General features: G+C 38.4%; 1 pseudogene; it reads left to right on the top strand.

The window, feature by feature from the left end:
• Nucleotides 1-16465: 16465 nt before the first annotated feature.
• On the top strand, nt 16466-16616 carry LOC119002595 (uncharacterized; annotated as a pseudogene).
• The last annotated feature ends 1597 nt before the right edge of the window (nt 16617-18213 follow it).

The raw sequence follows: 18213 nt of genomic DNA, 5'->3' as shown, positions 1-18213 counted from the left end.
AAGAAAGAAGGAGCTCCTACTTTTTGCAACATCATGGATGGAACTGGAAAGCATTATGCTGAGTGAAATAAGCCAGGTATTGAAGGACAAATACCATATGATCTCACCTTTAACAGGAAGCTAAACAACAAAACAAACAAGCAAGCAAAATATAACCAAAGACACTGAAATAGAGAACAGGCTGACAGTGACCAAAGGGGAGAGGGGAGGGAATTGCAGGGGAAATACAGGAGGGATTTAGAGGAACATATATAAAGGATACATGGACAACAACTGAGAAGGGTGGAAATGGGAGGGATGGGGGGAGTATGGGGGTGGGATGGGATGGGAGTAATAGACAGAAAATTGTACTTGAACAATAATTAAATAAAAAAGTGGGGAAAAAATATTGTGCAGGGTGGGTCTTTCTCTCCTATTCTTGATTTTAATTGAACTGGATCCAGCGAAGTTGAATGCAATACTTGCTAATATCTTGCAGTAAATTCTCTACCACTTTAGGTGGGTTTTTTAAAAAATATATGCTTACTTAACTTTTTAACAGTAATGACTACTGAATTCCATCAAATGTGTTTTTTGTATGTATTGTTATAATCACGTGTTTTTCTTCTATTATTTGCTTATAAAATGACTTACAGTATTTTGAAAAGTTGCCAAATGTAGGATAATCCTTGCCTTCTTGATAATAGTCCCATTTTATTACAGTATATTTATGATTTTATTAATAAATTCTGGATTTATTGGCTAATATTGGAGTTTATATATTTTTGCATTTATATATTGGTAAAATTATTCAATAAAATTTTTGTGCTATATGTATCATACCAGTTATGTTAGCATCATAAAATTGATTTAGATACTTGTACCTTTTTCTAACATTTAAAATAGCTTGAATAACAGGAAAATATATTTTTGAACATAACTAATAATTATAAAAGCATCTGATCTGATTCATTGGTAAATCATAAATTTTTAAGAATATTTCCAATTTCTTCTTTAGACCTTGAGATGTTCAGGGTTCTTACTTTCTTTTCAATTAACTTAGAAAAATTATTTCTTCAAGATTTAGTAAGGATATTGCTGCACATAATGTTTTATTTTAATTTGTAATATTTAGAATGCCTGTGATTTTTATGCCCCATTTTATTCCTAATAAACATTTTTCTCTTCTTTCTCTTAATATGTTTTCACAGAATATAACTATTTTTATTGGTGTTTGGAAATAACCAGCTGTAGCTTTGTTATCTTTTCTTCTCATAACTTCTTTTGGTGAATTTTTTTCCAATGTTGAAGAGCTAATTTAGACATTTTTTCAGCCTAGGACTATAGCCTCATCCTGTAGATTTTGACTTAACATACCAACCCATTCATTAATTTGTGAGTAATCTAGTTTTGGTTTTAATTTTTTCTCATTGATTCAGAGTTATTTAAGAGGGATTTATCTCTTTTGTTTTTTTGTTTTAAAAAGAATTATTTATTTTAAAAGGTATTTATTTCTTCATTTCTAAGGCATTAAATTTTTTATTATTTTTTAACTGAATTTATTGGAGTGACATTAGTTAATAAAATTACATAAATTTCAGGGGTACAATGTTATAATACATCATCTGTATATGGTACAGTGTGTTCACCACTCCAGTGAAGTCTCCTTCCATCACCATTCATCTCTCCTTACCCTCCCCAACTGCCCCCCAGTTTATTGATTTTTTAATTAATTCTTTAGTGAGGTGAAACATACATCACACAAAATGAACTGTTTTCAAGTGAACAATTCAGTGGCACTTCATGAGTTCAGGATGCTGCATAACCCTCACTTCCACTCACTTCCAAAGCCTTTTCATCACCTGAAAAGGAGTCCTGTCACCCAGGAAACAGTTAATCCCCATTCATCCCTCCGCCCCAGCCCTGGAAACCAACAGTGTGCTTCCTCTCTCTGTGGGTTCACCTATCTTGGACATTTCGTATAAATGGAATCAATATGTGACCTTGGTGGCTGGAATATTTTGTCTGATGTTGATACTGAATTCTGTTTCTTATAATAAATACTCAACCATGAACAAATAAACTAATTGATAAACAAGGAAAAAAAAACCCTTAAAAAACAAAACAAAAAAAGCCTGGGCTGGGGTGGCTCAGTGGATTGAGTGGGATTGAGTGTGAGCTGCTAACCAAAGGATTACCGGTTCGATTCTCAGTCAGGACACATGCCTGGGTTGCAGGCCAGGTCCCCAGTAGGAGACGACTGAGAGGCAACCATACATTGGTATTTCTCTCCCTCTCTTTCTCCTTCCCTTTTCCTTTCTCTAAAAGTGAATAAATAAAATCTTTTTTTAAAAAAACATTTCATATCTAACAGGTGCATTTCCAATAAAATATTATTTTGTGCTTAATAATTATGTATCGGCTCTATCTTATTTTCATCAATTGTATACAAATAATTTTTATAATAATAACTTAATTCCAAATGCATTTTTAACACTGCAAAGCCTTGTAGTCACAGGGAAAAAATGTGTTTTCAATTCCTATTTATATATCTTTTGAGGAAGAGAAACATAAGATGAAAAAAAATTTGAGGCATTTAAGGCAAGAAATTATATTAAGTGGGAATAGAATCCTGTGAGGTAAAAAGAATTAAAATTTTACTCAGGGAGAAAAGGAATAATGTTAAATTTTCAGAGGGTAAGGAACTTATTTACGTACCTCTAATATGTTATGGTGGGTATCACATCACTATGACATTTTTATCCCATGGGACATATTTAAAATAACGAGGTTACAGTTTTATTGTTATTTTTAATGCCAACATTTACAGAAGGCTGAAAAACAACATTCTTTACAACTATTTAAGTTTACAATACAAAGTGTTAAATACCAATCTGAAAATGAGTAAATATTATCCAAAAATTCTCTTGGAAGGTGCATTAGTCAGTTCATGCTACCATAACAAAGTACCATGAACAGGGCGTCCTAAATTACAGAAATGTGTTTCTCACGGTTCTGCAGGCTGGAATCTGAGATTCAAGTACCAGTATGGTCAGGTTTCGGTGAGAGCCCCTTTCCTGGTTTCAGAGGGCAGTTTTCTCACAGTGTCCTCACATGGGAGAGAGGGGCAGAGAAAGAGCTCTCGGTGTCTCTTAGACAGGACACTGACCCCATCATGAGGATCCCACCCTCATGACCTCATCGAACCTAATTCCCTCCCAAAGGCCCCATGGCCAAATACACTGGAGGGTCAGGACTCAATGTATGAACTGGGGGTGAGGGGGCACAATTCAGTTCATAGCAAAAAGTATGTGAACAAAATAGCTTAAGGGCTTTGTTTAGATGGCTAGTTTCAAAAGAGGACAATGACCAGGAGGAAAGGGCTCATGGATCTAAGTGGCCGTAGAAGGACCCTGCCTACTCCCCTGCTTTCTCTCTCTTCCTTTCCTGGGCCCTGGTGGGGGTGGAAGGACATTCCCCAAGATTCTGCTCCTGGCCCTCTGGTATCTGTGGACATTGTCTCCCTTACTGAGCCAATCCCCTCTCAGATTCTCAGCTATTATTGGATGAATGACTCCCAGAATCCATCTCTGACCCTGAGCCTGAGTTTCACTCCTGAACCTACAATGCATATTGAATATGACAAATTAACCAGTTAAGAATGGTAACAATGGTCAAAATAGTTAGAGTTCCTTCCAGTTTTTCCCTATGCATATATTGTAGAAATCTTTTAGTTTTAACTAAGCTGTGAAAAGTAAGAGGTCCAGAATCCAAAATGAAATTAGTTAAGATACAAAAGAAAGCAGGCTATTGAGTAGTTTAAAATTTGAAGACTGGCCCCACAGTGTCACTTAGAGACTTAGGTTTACCAGTTCTCTGAGCCATAACCAGTCTCATAGTGTATGAAACAAGAAGGAACAAGTGAAGAAGATGCTGAAGGTTTGATGAATATGTGAAATTTCAGACTAAGTAAATTTTGCCTCTGCGTGTGTGTGTGTCAAGTTTGTTCCACAGGCACGTGCAACTACCAAAACCATGATGTTTCCACCTATGACATTATAAATTGCCATTATGAATAACTGATCTTTAAATTTAGCAGTTCAGGGAATGAATGGTGATAAAATTGAATACATCCCCCCAAATAGTCTATGGAGATCCATTCCACGTTTTAAAAACTTTCTTGCACAAAATGTGTCTGGATTCATCATTCTCGAAGTGAAAAAGAAAAGGAACCCACCTTCTTGACATTCCTTAGTGTGACTTTGAATTTTCTCTCACACCAAGTACAAGTTCATACTGGAAGCCTTGCAGGCTATCAATAGAACTCTGCTCACCCGCCTTATTTTAAAGCTGAAGCATGTTAAGCCCTCTAAGCCGCTCCTCATAAGACATACCCTTCATCTCCCAAATTAGTCCTGGTGCCTTTGCTGGATCCCTTCCAAGACTCAGATGTTCTTTTAAGCTTCATGTCCTACCACACACCATGCAGCAGGCTACAAGCAGTGAGAGTTCCTTTGCCTTAATATCTCCTTTAATTTATGGGCCTTAACAATTTTCAGCCTCCATATCTTCTACTCTGTGCTTAAAATGCTTATTGGAATAACCCAAATTTTTCCAAATTCTGATGACTATAAATGACATATACAATAAACATATTTTCATTAAGACACTAAAAATCAAAACAAAACAAACACAAAAATAGAGTGAAGCTCAGAGGTCTCTGACCTTGACCTATTATTTCCCATCTGCAGGTCTTCATTTTTACCATTTCCTGCAGCTGAAGCGGCTTAACTTCCCATCAATCATAGTGATTCCAAAGCTGTTCCACTTTGGAAGTGTAAACTCAGACATGACCTCCTCCACAAAATCTTCCCAACGTTCTAGCTGGAAATGATCTCCGACTTCTCTGAATACTATATATATATATATATATATATATATATATATATATATATATATATATTCCCTGTATAGTAAAAACAGTCTATTTCCCTCCAATTGTCCTTATTTATGTGTCTTACTGTATAAACCAGATCTCAACCTGGTAGCCTGTGAGCTAAATCCAGTTTGCAAATAAATTTTGCTTAGCCCACACACTTGTTTCATATAAAAATTATACAGCCCTGACTGGTGTGGCTCAGTTGGTTGGGCATCATTCTACAAGGTGAAGGGTCGCCAGTTCGATTCTTGGCCAGGGAACATGTCTAGGTTGCAGGTTTCATCCCTGGTCAGGGTGCATATGAGAGGCAACTGATCAATGTTTCTCTCTCACATCGATATTTCTTTCCCCCTCTTTCTCCCTCCTTTCCCATTTCTCTAAAAATAAATAAACAAAATCTTTTTTAAAAATCATACAAAAATGTGGATTTCTGCCCTCTCTTGGAAATACTGGGTCCAGGTAGAGTGAAGCTCCATAGAGCCCACTCCAGTTGGATTCTTGGGCCACTGAAGCCACTTGGACTAACTGCGTAGCCCAGGTAGGCATTTGAATTTGCAATACTGAGTCTACCAGGGGTGCCCAGCCCACGCGGCCTGTGAGCTACACATGGCCCAGAATGGCTAGGACTGTGGCCCAACACAAAATCTTAAATTTACTTAAAACTTTTTTTTTGCTCATCAGTTTTTGTGTTTGTGTGTTTAATGTGTGGCCCAGAGAGGCCAAAATGTTGGACACCCCTGGCAGACTATAATATTCTAAAGGCACGATCTTGTCTTAACCATCTTTACAGCCTGCAACAGGCACTTAGTAACTGGTGGCTGAAAACAAATATATATAGGTTGAGAGGCAAGTATTTCTTTTATTTTTTTAAGTGACTTTTGAGATTTTGCCACTAGGGTCTGTTCAATTCCTCCCATTCTCCTATTCCATCATAATGTTGCCCAGCATCTATCAATAGGTTTCATTCATCTCTACTACGTGTTGAAAGCTTGGAGATGCAACAGAAATAAATGTAACCCCCTGCTTCTCCCTAGAGGGACTATCTGAGGTAACAAGAATGACCACATGAAATAATTTATGAGTAATATATTGTAATAATTTCAGCAACACAGCAAACTGTTTAACGGATGAGATGCTGGAGCCAAACAGAGTTGGGTTTATACCATGGCTCTGTACTTAGAATCTTGTAATGTTGGGTAAGTTATTCAACCTTCTGAGCCTTAGTTTATTCATCTTTTACTGTCCCTTTCAAGGTCTAGTTTGACAGAATAACTATATTTTCCCATAGAGACATGGGCAAGTTCAATGAGCTAACACGTGAAGTTCCTGGCACAGCGCCTGGACATGGTAAGTGTTCTATAGACGGAAGGGGGTTTTTACTGGCAGCTACATCATCTTTTATAGGACATCCAAGAACCTCTAATCAGTATACAAAATTTACCAAGTCCTATTCCCATACAGTCTGTGTTATCAGTCAGTCTGCTATATGCTACTAAAAAGTGGCTGCCTAATATTCAGAGTTGACGCCTATGTGCGATTGCTGACTCTGTGTGGGTGTGATAGAAAAAGATTAGTTTGTCACTATGAGTCTTTTCACACTGTGGACATGTAAAGGCCAGCCCGTGGTCTGCAGCTGCAGCTGCTATTTGCAGCGCTGGGGCCTCTGAGATGGGATTCTGGGGCTCAGATTTATTTTCTGCCCTGTGCTTTTGTTGAAAAGACTCTGGTCCTGCTCAGCTGCCCTGACTGTTGCTGCTGTCCTGCAGTGCCCTCGTTTTGCCTCCCTGGTTGAAGGCAAGCTTCACCCCCCAGCTGTCTCCCAGAAAATTCAGGGATGTCGCCATCATCACCTAGTAAACTCAGTGTCCTGGCCATCCCGCTAAGCATTTTACATGTATTATCTCATCTAATTCTCATAAATCTTTATAAGGTGAGTACCATTGTTATCCCTGTTTTTAAGATGAGGAAACCAAGATACGAAAAGGTTAAACAACATTCCAAAGCTCACAGTTAGAAAGAGGTGGAGCTAGTACTTGAAAGCAGGTATGTTTTCCAGAATCTGTCATCTTAACTATTAAACTATACCTCCACAAATAAACTTAAGTAAATATCTTTCCTTCAAAGACACATTTCTATCATGAGTTTTTTATTGCTTCCTGAGCATAAGGACAGTGACAGACATGTTTCCTCTGTAAGCTCACTGCACAGATCTCTAGTGCCTCCTGCAACATTACTCAAAAGACGGAATCACATTTGGGCTGAGTGATCAATAAGTAAAGTCTGCATGGACTTTCAGGATGCATATCTATTGATTATGAAGGGAAGAAGGTCCACAAATAAGTGTCATAGTGTTTCAACTCTGAGAGATGTATCAATAAAGTGATTTCACGAGTTAGGATCACAAGTCAGACAAAGTCATGAGCATCATTTAAAATATTCCAGAAAGGTATATTGCTTGTAGTTTCCATCAAGCAAAATAGAGAAACATTTTCATATCTTTGGACTTCATCAAGTTCAAAATGTTTTAAGTTCAGTGGGAAAAAAGCATTCACGTATCTGCAAATCCTTTTAAGTCCAAAAGTTTTTAGATGCAAATGAGAAACCTATGTGCAAATATTAAGAGGTAAAGAAAGAAACACGCAGTGAAAGCAAGTGATCAGTCTGGTTTTGAGTTTGCCAGAGTTGCAGCCACTTGCCAATGGACAGAGAATTGGGCCATGAAAGTTACAGGACAACCCTCTTTAGATTTTCAAAGCCCCAAACACAGCCACTGTAAAAAGGAGCTCAGGTTGACAGCAGAGTGGAGGGAAGGGTTGTGAAACGTCACTGGAGCCCCAGGTCTTACGTGTGGACAGAATCTGGGGTCTGAAAAGACCCCCCTTAACTGGAATGGTGTTTGCTTTCATTGTGAAAGCCTCGGTTCTCACCAGAAGAGTAGTCATCATCATTGAGTACCTGTGCCTTCTTTTTAAAGTTCAAGGAGACTTAGGACTGAGTATAGAAAAGTTTCAGAGAATCAAAGCCATAGAATTAATGTTTTCATATTAATATTTGGCATTTGTACTGAGCTACTTAGAAGACAGCCTCATGGTGCTAATTTAAAAGGTATAATTGAGCCCTGGCTGGTGTAGCTCAGTGGATTGAGCACAGGCCTGTGAAGCAAAGGGTCGCAGGTTCGGTTCCCAGTCAGGGCACATGCCTGGGTTGCAGGCCAGGTCCCCAGCGGGGGACATGTGAGAGGCAACCACACATTGATGTTTCTCTCCCACTCTTTCTCCTTCCTGTCCCCTCTCTCTAAAAATAAATAAATTTTTTAAAAAAGGTGTAATTGAGTAATTGATTTAGATTTGTAGTTTTGAGTTGAAATCTCAACTTCAAAACCACAGTTTATAGGCAACATTTGCATAGCTCAGAGGATTTAATTTTATGCATGTACACACGAGTTAAGTATTTAAAATCTAATTCATAAAATAAAAACCAAATATATAAATTTATAAAATCTGGCCTATTAGAGTGATGTTCTTTTCAAAAGCTAGAACATCAACTTGGAAACATGCTTAGCAATATATTCAGAAGCTGAATGTGACCCAGCAATTTTACTCTTAGTTATATACCCAACATAAATGCATTCTTGTGCATGATAAGATCAATAACAGCAACATTTCTGACATTGAAAAACTGGAAATAATCCAATTTCTCATCAACACTATCACGGATAAATTGTGGTATATTCACACAAAGAAATATTAGATAGTAAAGAGAATAAATGTAATGGATAAACCTCAGAGGCCTGACGCTGAACAAAAGTTGCTAGACACAAGTCAGAATACATAGCTTGCTTCCATTATGAAGAACAAAATAGGCAAAGCTAACCTGTGTAGTTTAAAAGTCACGATATTCTGATTCTCAACTAAGATGCTGCTTACACCAATGTACCATGCAAAAATTAATTGAACAGTTATAATATGTGTACTTTTCTATATTATACTTCAATAACAATTTGTAATTGGAAACAAAAATACTGTAGCTATGGAAAAATCAACTTTTAGAATATATGATTTGCTTCAAAATAAGACAAAAAAACAAGGAACTTGGTAGAATGTAATTCAAACAAGATTATCTATGAGTTGATAGTTTTATCCTCCAAGGATAACAAGATTATCCTCCAGGTTCAATTTAGAAAATAGATTCCAATACCTGTAGAATAAAGACTCATTAAAATAATTTTATGTTCAAAAATTTTGGTCATAAAAATGCAAAAACAAAAAAAAAAATTCTTGTCTATCTCATGCTAATTACAATGGAAAAGAGGCTGTCCTGAGAAAACAAAACACCTTTCCCCCCTTTCTCCTAATGTGAAATCTTTGAAAAAGAATAATTTAAAGTCACTTTACCCAATATTATAAAATGAGTTAATCAAAAAGATCTGATAATTTTTTAAATGGCAAGTACCAATATTTTTAATGTAAACTCTGTAAATGTATACTCAGTCATCAATATTTTGATGTAAGACCAAGGCTTTTTTCTTATTAAATGTGCTACTTAGAGATCATCATTATTACATAAATGACATAAAACATCCAATACTTGTTTCTCAAAAGCAGAGCCAAAACTTGTAGTCATTTAGAATCAGAGAGGTGGAAATAAAGAACAAACCGACAGTCAACACAGGGGCAGGGGGAGGGGGATAATGTGGGGAAAGAGGGGAAGGGTCAAGTCAAGGAAGGTGAGTGGAGCACTCACGGGCGGGACAATGGGGTGGGGACTGACGGGGGGTGGGGCAGGGGAGAGCACAGGGGGAAAATGGTGGGACAACTGTAACTGAACAACAATAATAAACAAAGTGTAAAAAAGAAAGAAAACCATTAAATATAAAAACTCTGTTTGATTTGGGAAAAACATTAAAATGTGCCTAGAATTCTTCTAAATTTGTACCATTTTCTGTGTCTTTACAGTTTGTTTCACCACACCTACTTTGACTTTGGCAATTTTAATTTGTTTATGCGTTTAACCTCGTGTTTATAGGAACAAGTGTCCACATTCAGGTTTCATCTGTTTACTTAATATTTAATTAAATTTCAATTACAAAGTCTTACTGGCATAAACAGTTTGGGGAGCAAACAATACCCTTGCTAAGGCTATAATGCAACTGGTGGGAGAAGTAAGCCTGTGTACTTAGGCATATTCCAGGGTGTGGCAGTCAGCATGTGTTTTTAGAGGGAGCAAAGAGAGGTAGTGAATTCTGCCAGTCAGTTAAGTGGAGGTGGATAAAGAGAGTTAAGGCAGTAATATCTATTATTTCTTGAGTACTACGCCTGAATAAAGCACTATGCTGAACACTTTGCATGCATTATTCCACGTAATCCTTACATTCTGTATACAGTTTTTCATTTAATTCTTATAATAACCCTGAACATTTTCATCACCACTTCACAGATGAGTAAAACGAGTTTCAGATAAACTGAGTATTTTTTTCAAGTGTATAAATATTTAGGAAATAGAAGAGTCACATTTAGAACCTACCTCCAGTGCCCAGCCTTATCTCCTATGGTGCACTGTTTCTATGTTCAATCAGCCATGGAGAGCTGGGAAGGAAGTCCTTTTCTCATTACCTAAACTAGCAGGGCTGCATTTGACTGAAAATATTTTTCATTTGAACATTTCACAGGCTCAGGTCATTAAGTCCAGCTGAATGGCGCATAGGGCAAGATATTGGAGGAAGCCAATGGTGCAGCTTTATATTTTCTTAGGAAACTGACTCTGAAAAAAGAAAAAGGCCTTGGTGAGCATGAGATCATAAACAGCAGCCATGAAGCACCTTCAACAAGGAAAGTTTGCTTTCTTCAAATAATTTCTGTGGTTGTCCTTGGACTTTTTACGTAAGTCAGATTGTCTTCCATTCCCAACTGTCTTGGTTGTACCATTAGCACAGCCCATTTGCCCCCTTCTGAGGAAGGGTGAAAAAACTTCAAAATCGAACCAGATACTTGTAAGTTGCTCTGGGAACATCAAATGGAAATTTTCTTTCAGATTTAGACAGGTGGTTTTCTGCACATCAGAATCTCTAGAGCACTTGGAAAAAATACCCACAGTGGGGACTTTCACTGCTTTGTGCAAGCCCACATTTAGATTAATTAGGGTGGGTTAATTAAGGGTTCCAGCACTAGCACTTTTTAAATTAGTAGTCCCCCGGGTGATTAAAATGTGCCAGGGTTGTAACCATGGTTCTCAACTGTCACACTTTTAATGACTGAATGGAGGTTACTGATTGGGTCAAAAAAAATTCTTACCCATGTAGCTCACACATTATATTACAATGGAGGTATTATTTTTTCTTCCTTTTTTCAATTGAAATATATTTGACATTAAACATTGTGTAAATTTAAGGTGTACAACATGTTGATTTGATACACAGTGATATTTATATTGTATTATGATTGCCATTGTAGCAATAATTAGCATTTCTATCATGGCACAGAATTATTATTTATTTTTAGTCATTAGAATAAGTAAGATCTAGTCTCAGCAATTTTGATTATTATAATACAGCTTTGTTTTCTGTACTCACCATTCTGTGCATTACATCTCCAGGGCTTATTCGCTAAGCATTATAAGTCTGTGTGGTTAACATCTTCTACCCCCCTACCTCCCTATCGCTGGTAACCACCAATTTACTCTCTGTTTTTACACACTTGTTTTTTTAGATTTCACATATAAGTAATATCATACAATGTTTGTCTTTCTCTGTCTGGCTTATTTCAAGAGATAGAAGGTCATCTTTTGTTTGTAACAACATGGATGGGCCTTGAGGATAATGTGCTAAGGGAAGGCATTTCTGAAAGACTGCCATAACTATTATTTGTAAATTTGAAAAGCCCTATTCTTTCATTTGTGGCTGCTCGTGACACTTCAGTGTGTTTGTAAGTAGCTAGTGCTCTACTAATTGTCACTAAACACACCAAGAAACCTCATACAAAAGCAATCCTGGTCAGTAGCTGAGGACTTCCGGTCAAGAGGGCAATGTAGGCAGACATGGCTCACCTCTTCCCACAACCACATCAAAATTATTAACTAAAATATAAAAGAACCATCACTCAGGAATGTCAGAAATCGAGCTGAATGAAAGTCTAACAACTGCAAAATTCAGCTGAATGGAAATCTGACAACTATGGAATTAAAGAAACCACATTTATCCAGACTGGTAAGAGGGGCACAGACGTGGAACGGGCTGGTCCCATACCCACACGTGGTGGATAAAGATTCAGGATGGATGTCTCAGGAGTGACCAGGCCAAGCCCCACACCAGGCCCCCCAGTCCAGGGTTCCAGTGCCAGGAAAATAAATCCCTACAACTTCTGGCTGCACAAACCAGTGGGGACTGAGTCAGTGAGAGAAACTGCTAGATCTCCAAACAGTTCCTCTTCAAAAACCCACACACAGACTCACCTGTTCAGACTCACTCCCTCTGAGCTCCAGCACTGGGGTAGCAGCTTGCAAGGCACCAGTGGTATACTCGGAAAAACAGAAGTGTTGGCATCAAGGCAGGCAGAGGCCATTGTTCCTTTGTTAAACCCTCCCCTCACAGAGCTGGTAAACTGGTGCCATATCCGAGACTCCATCAGCCTAGCTAACACTGTTTGACCTGCCTCGGAGATCCCCAGAGACTCTACCCCACCCAACTTACAGGCCCACCCAAACTTTCCATAAGAATGGTTGGTCTATGGTTTAAGAGACCATTCTTATGGTCTACTAAATCCTATCAAACAAGCAACAGCTGGCTTCAATGAGCCCTAGTGGCAGCCAGATTAGAGTCACAGCTTGGCTTCACCTGGGAATCGCCAGGGCCAGCACAAGTAACAGCCATCTCAGATTACTTATAGGGCTCAGGCAGGGTGCCCCAGGCAAAACACAGGTGGGGCTGACCTCTGTCTGCACCACCTGGGAAACCCTGAGGCCAGTGCACCCAGTAGACAGCTACAGACCATGTCAGAGCACCACCACCCTGCTCCTGCATAGCTCATCCTCTATGCAGCGTGGATATTAGTGGTCAGTGGTCTAAGCCAATCTTTGCAACTAACTAGCCTGGGTAAATCCCTCCCATTGATCTACCAAAAGCAACCAAGTCTTAACTATAAGAGGAGGGTGTACTCAGCCCACATGAAGGGTGTACTTTGAGCACCCAGCTTGGGAGACAGCAGAGACTGTGCCACTGGACCCTAGAGAATATCTACTACTTTGGGTCACACTACCAAGACACAGAGTCAAAGCAGCTCTACCTAATACACAGAAACAAACACAGGGAGGTTGCCGAAACAAGGAGACAAAGAAACATGGCCCAAATGAGAGAATATATCAAAAATTCAGAAAAAGGGCTAAATGGAATGGAAATAAGCAATCCATCAGATGCAGAGTTTAAAACAGTGGTTATAAGGATGCTCTAGGAACTTAGTGAGGACCTCAACAGCATAGAAAAAGATCCAGTCAGAAATGAAGGACACACTAATTGAAATAAAGAACAACTTACAGCGAAACGACAGCAGAGTGGATGAAGCCAAGAATCAAATCAATGATTTGGAACATAGGAAGCAAGAAACGACCAATCAGAACAAGAAGAAGAAAAGAGAATTTTAAAAAATAAGGATGGTATAAACAGCCTCTGGGACAGCTTCAAGCATTCCAATATTTGCATCATGGGGGTGGGGGGCAGAAGGAGAAGAGAGAGGAGCGAGAAATTAGAAATCTATCTGAAAAAATAGTGAAAGAAAAATTCCCTAATTTGGTGAAGGAAATAGACTGCAAGTCCAGGAAGCACAGAGAGTCCCAATTATAATGGATGCAAAGAGGCCCACTCCAAGACACTTCATAATTAAAAGGCCAAAGTTAAAGATAAAGAGAGACTCTTAAAAGCATCAAGAGAAAAGAAGTTAGTTACCAGATGGTTGCCAGATGAGAGGGGGAGTGGGGGCTGGGTGAAGAGGTGAGGGGATTAAGAAGTACAAAAAGGTAGTTACAGAATAGCCATGGGGATATAAAGTACAGTATAGGAAATGGAGTAGCCAAAAAATTTATATGCATGATCCCTGGACATGAACAATTGTGGGGATTGTTTGAGGAAGTGGGGGGTGCTGGGTGGAGGGGGGCAGAGGGGGACAAATCAGGACAACTGTAATAGCATAACCAATAAAATATAATTTTTAAAAAAAGGAATCCTGTAGTAAACAATTTTATAATTATTTTTATATTTTTCCCTTTTCTATTCTTTGTGATTATTTATTTATTGTTATCCTCACCCAAGGACATGCTTGTTAATTTTATTCATTTATTTTTTTAGATGTTTTTAAATTTATTCATTTCTAGAGAGGGGGAGGAAGGGAGAAAGAGGGAGAGAAACACTGACTCGTGACAGAGACATCGATTGGTTGCCTCTCACAGGCCCCCACCTGGGGACCTGGCCTACAACCCAGGCATTTGCCTTGACTGGGAATTGAACCAACAACATTTTGTTTCACAGGTGAGTGCTCAACCCACTGGGCCACACCAGCCAGGGCAGCTTATTGATTTTAGAGACAAAGGAAGGGAGGGAGAAGGAGGGAGAAGAACATCAATGTGAGAGAGAAACATTGATTGGTTGCTTCTCTTACAAACCCTGACCTAGAACTGAAAGTTTAGGTTTGTGGGATGATCCAAATTAACTGAGCTCTCTGGCCAGGGTTGTGGTATTTTTTAAAAGCCTAATATTGAGCCAGGTACAAAGGGTTATATTCTGTTCATAAGTCACATTAAAAATACAGTTTTCCTCCCCATTTCCAAAGTTATGGTTTACTTTTTAAAAATCTCAGGTTAGGCTAAGATAGCGCTTTGGTGCTGTGTCAGACTTAGGTGGGACATGATCTAAAAATATGACACTGTAGCTGAAAAAGAGGAAAATGTGTTGCATGAATATGTAAAGAGTTTGCACAAATATGCAAATGTAAAGCAAATAGTAATTCTACACTGCATAATTTTTTAGTTAAAAATTCACCTTTTATTCCCCCCCCACACACACACACACAATATCAGTATCATATTCTGGGAAGATGGGTCAACCTCATCTTGTGCTTGGCTAACTTAGAGCAAAATAAAGACGTTTTTGTATTTTACTGGTCCACATCACCTTATGGTTTATAAAATATTTTGCTAGAAAAGACCCTAACTTTACATCCTCTCTCTGGGTTTGACAGGGAAAGGGGAAGAAGGGAGGAGGAAAATCTGGGTGTTTTTAAAGGATGGCCCCATTGCAGGCTACGCGATAATAAGCAGACCCTGTGCCTCATGTATAAAACCATCCCCAGGCGGCCCAAGGTGGAATTTGCACAGTGCTACACAGCACAATTGGTCAAACGTATCAGAAATTGTTATTTTAAACTTCCTTACCAACACCAAAAGCTCATCTTTTCCTAACTCATCTGAGAAAATCCCATGTGCTTGAATTGTTCTTTAAGAGAGACGTATAGAAACGGCACATTTATAGAAAAGGCAGATCAGGAATTTCTAGTTCGCTCCCCTATTTCTCTTGAAGGTTTATTCATGGCAATACTAATTTTTTTTAGAGGGGGAAAAACCTGAACATTTACTCACTTTGAGCAAAATTGTATTAAGAAAAGTAAAATATTATACTCTTACACTGAGCTTTTCTGATATATTTGTGTGCAAGAAAACTGACACCTCCACAAAACAAAATGATATGTCATCACATTTTAAAAAATCGTCGTTTACTGTTCCTTCTCTCCTCCTTGGCCCTTTTAAACACGTGTATTTATAGGGTTGATGAAATGGATACTTTGTATATATTTATCCCATCAACTCTACATACTTAAGGAGATTTATAGAGTCATTTTCTCAAGCATAATTGACTGGAATGGCTCTCAGCATGACCCCTCAGTGTTCTTGCAGCTGCGTCTCCCACTATGAAGGGACTAAATCCAACCAACACGAGTCTGGTACCTTTTGAGGGAAAAGAGTCAATTCCACAGATTTAGAAAAAGTCTTCCCTTCCAGCATTTCCCAGTTTCTAAAGACATAGAAATAGAGACACTGGTTGAGAGGCCCTCCTATGGGGGAAGATTCCTCATCCCAAAATAAACTCTTCCTGCTCAAGTTAGAGCCGCTGGCTTAAAGTCTCAGCGTCCTGGAACCAGAACAATACAAACACGGGGCGAGCGCAAGAGACAGGAGCATTTGTACATGATGTGATCATCGCTTTGTTAGTGAGGACTCAGTGACACGCTGGGAATGCACTGGGGCTAGGGGGCATTTTAGTCAATACAAAGGAAGACGAGGTGCCACCTACTGGTGAAGACTCTGAAAAGAAGTCATAACTTGCTGCGTTCCCAGCTACCCTCAGTGGTTTTTCAGACAGTGAGGTCTGCAGGAGGTGGTTGGAGGTCACACAAATCTGCATCCTGTGGTCATAGGAAGTTAGAAATGCCGTCTATCCCGTTACCCAGACTGAGTGGGAGACTTAAATTTTCGTTCCTAAAAATTGACTACAAAAATCCGTGTACGACTATACTTAGCTGGCAGGGGTGATGCCATGATCATGAAGGTGGTTTTCCCAGGGCGAGGCTTATCCACCGCTGACCCCTGCGATTTCTCCAAATGTGGGAAACTCGACTCCATAACTTGTGGTAGAGGGGGACTGCATTCATCCTCTCCCCTGAAAATAATTCATGCGCAAGATAGTAAAGGTTAAGTAAAAGGGTATTTACTGTGGCACTGTTGGTAATTACCAAGGAAATGAGCCACGTGTTCACCAAGGGGAGTCTGATTGTACCTATGTTTTATGTATGTGTTGGCTACACAATGAAAGACACATACAAAGGTGCTCCGTTGCCAGCAAACAGAAAGTAGGCTTATTCATATTGACATGAGCAATATGGTTGCGATATAGCAGGGGGTAAAAGCAACTTGCAGAACAATATTTTAATAAGATCCTGTTTTGTTCATAATAATGATGACAATAATAATAAAATATGGAGGTTAATTCGTTAAAGTATTTTTATAGCATATACCATTTGTAACCATGATAAAAGAAAAACAACCCAAGTGATTTTTAAAGGAAAATTAAAAACTGTGAAAGAAAATTTAAAAATTTAAAAGTTTTATCTACGTAATATCGGGTTGGCCAAAAAGTTTGTTTAGTTTTTTCCATAGGATGGCTCTAGTAGTGCTTAGTTGTCTTTAACTTCATTCAAAACAATTTTGTTAGATTTTATTGTGACAGCTCTCATATCAGCGTGCATTTAAAAAAAAACCATCAAGCTCTGACTGTTGCGGCTCAATGGTCTGAGGGTCATCTGCAAACCAAAAAGTTATTGGTTCAGTTCCCATCAGGGCACATGCCTGGACTGCGGTCTAGGTCCCTGGCTGGGGGCATGCGAGAGGCAGCCAATTGGTGTTTCTCTCATACATTGATGTTTCTCTCCCTCTTTCTCTCTGCATCACCTCTCTCTAAAAATAAATAAATAAAATCTTTATAAAAAAACAAAATTAGTGAATTTTTATGTAGTCATTTTAATATTGAGGGTAGAAAAAAACAAGCAACATTTTTGGTGTATTATGTTTTATTACTTCAAGAAAGGTAAAAATGCAAATGAAAGTCAGAAAAAGATCTTTGCCGTGTATGTAGAAAGTGCTGTGACTGAATGAACGTGTCAAAAGTGATTTTCGAAGTTTTTTAGTACTATTGACATTTTGGCCAAATGATTCTTGCCTGTGGGGCTGTCTTATGCATTGGAAGATGTTTGGCTGTGCCCCTGGCCTCTACCCACCAGAAGCCAATAGTGGGAGACAGCCAACACACTCAAAATATCCAAATCAATAACGTTACTGGTGAAAATGAAATGTGTCTTTTATGTCACAGAAAACCCAACATTTTATCATTCAAATTTTATGTTTGTAAAACAAAAATTGGTTTATACCCTTAAAATTTTTATGGTTTATATATACATTTTCTTTTCTAGGAATTTATTCTGCCAAAGAACACTTGCATGAAATAGTGAAAGATTGTATAAAATCATGTAGATAGAGAGAAGATGTAGGAAAGCTATACAAATAAAGAAGAAAATATCCCACATTGTATATGAAAGAAAATGTAAATGGCCTAAAATTTCATTGCCCAAATACTCAATGTTATTGCTGTAGTTCCACCCTTTTGGTGTTCTATACGCACGTATTTTATGTGGGGCTTTTTCATGTGATGCTACTATGACTCAGGAAACCGCCCAGTTTTCATAAAACCCTGTTTCATTGCCTGT

Source organism: Sturnira hondurensis, unplaced genomic scaffold (assembly GCF_014824575.4).
Source record: "Sturnira hondurensis isolate 20B ecotype Veracruz unplaced genomic scaffold, ASM1482457v3 Scaffold0017436, whole genome shotgun sequence".
Lineage (NCBI taxonomy): Eukaryota > Metazoa > Chordata > Mammalia > Chiroptera > Phyllostomidae > Sturnira > Sturnira hondurensis.
The sequence above is the reverse complement of the archived record's forward strand: the minus strand, read 5'-3'. Positions and strand labels throughout refer to the sequence as shown.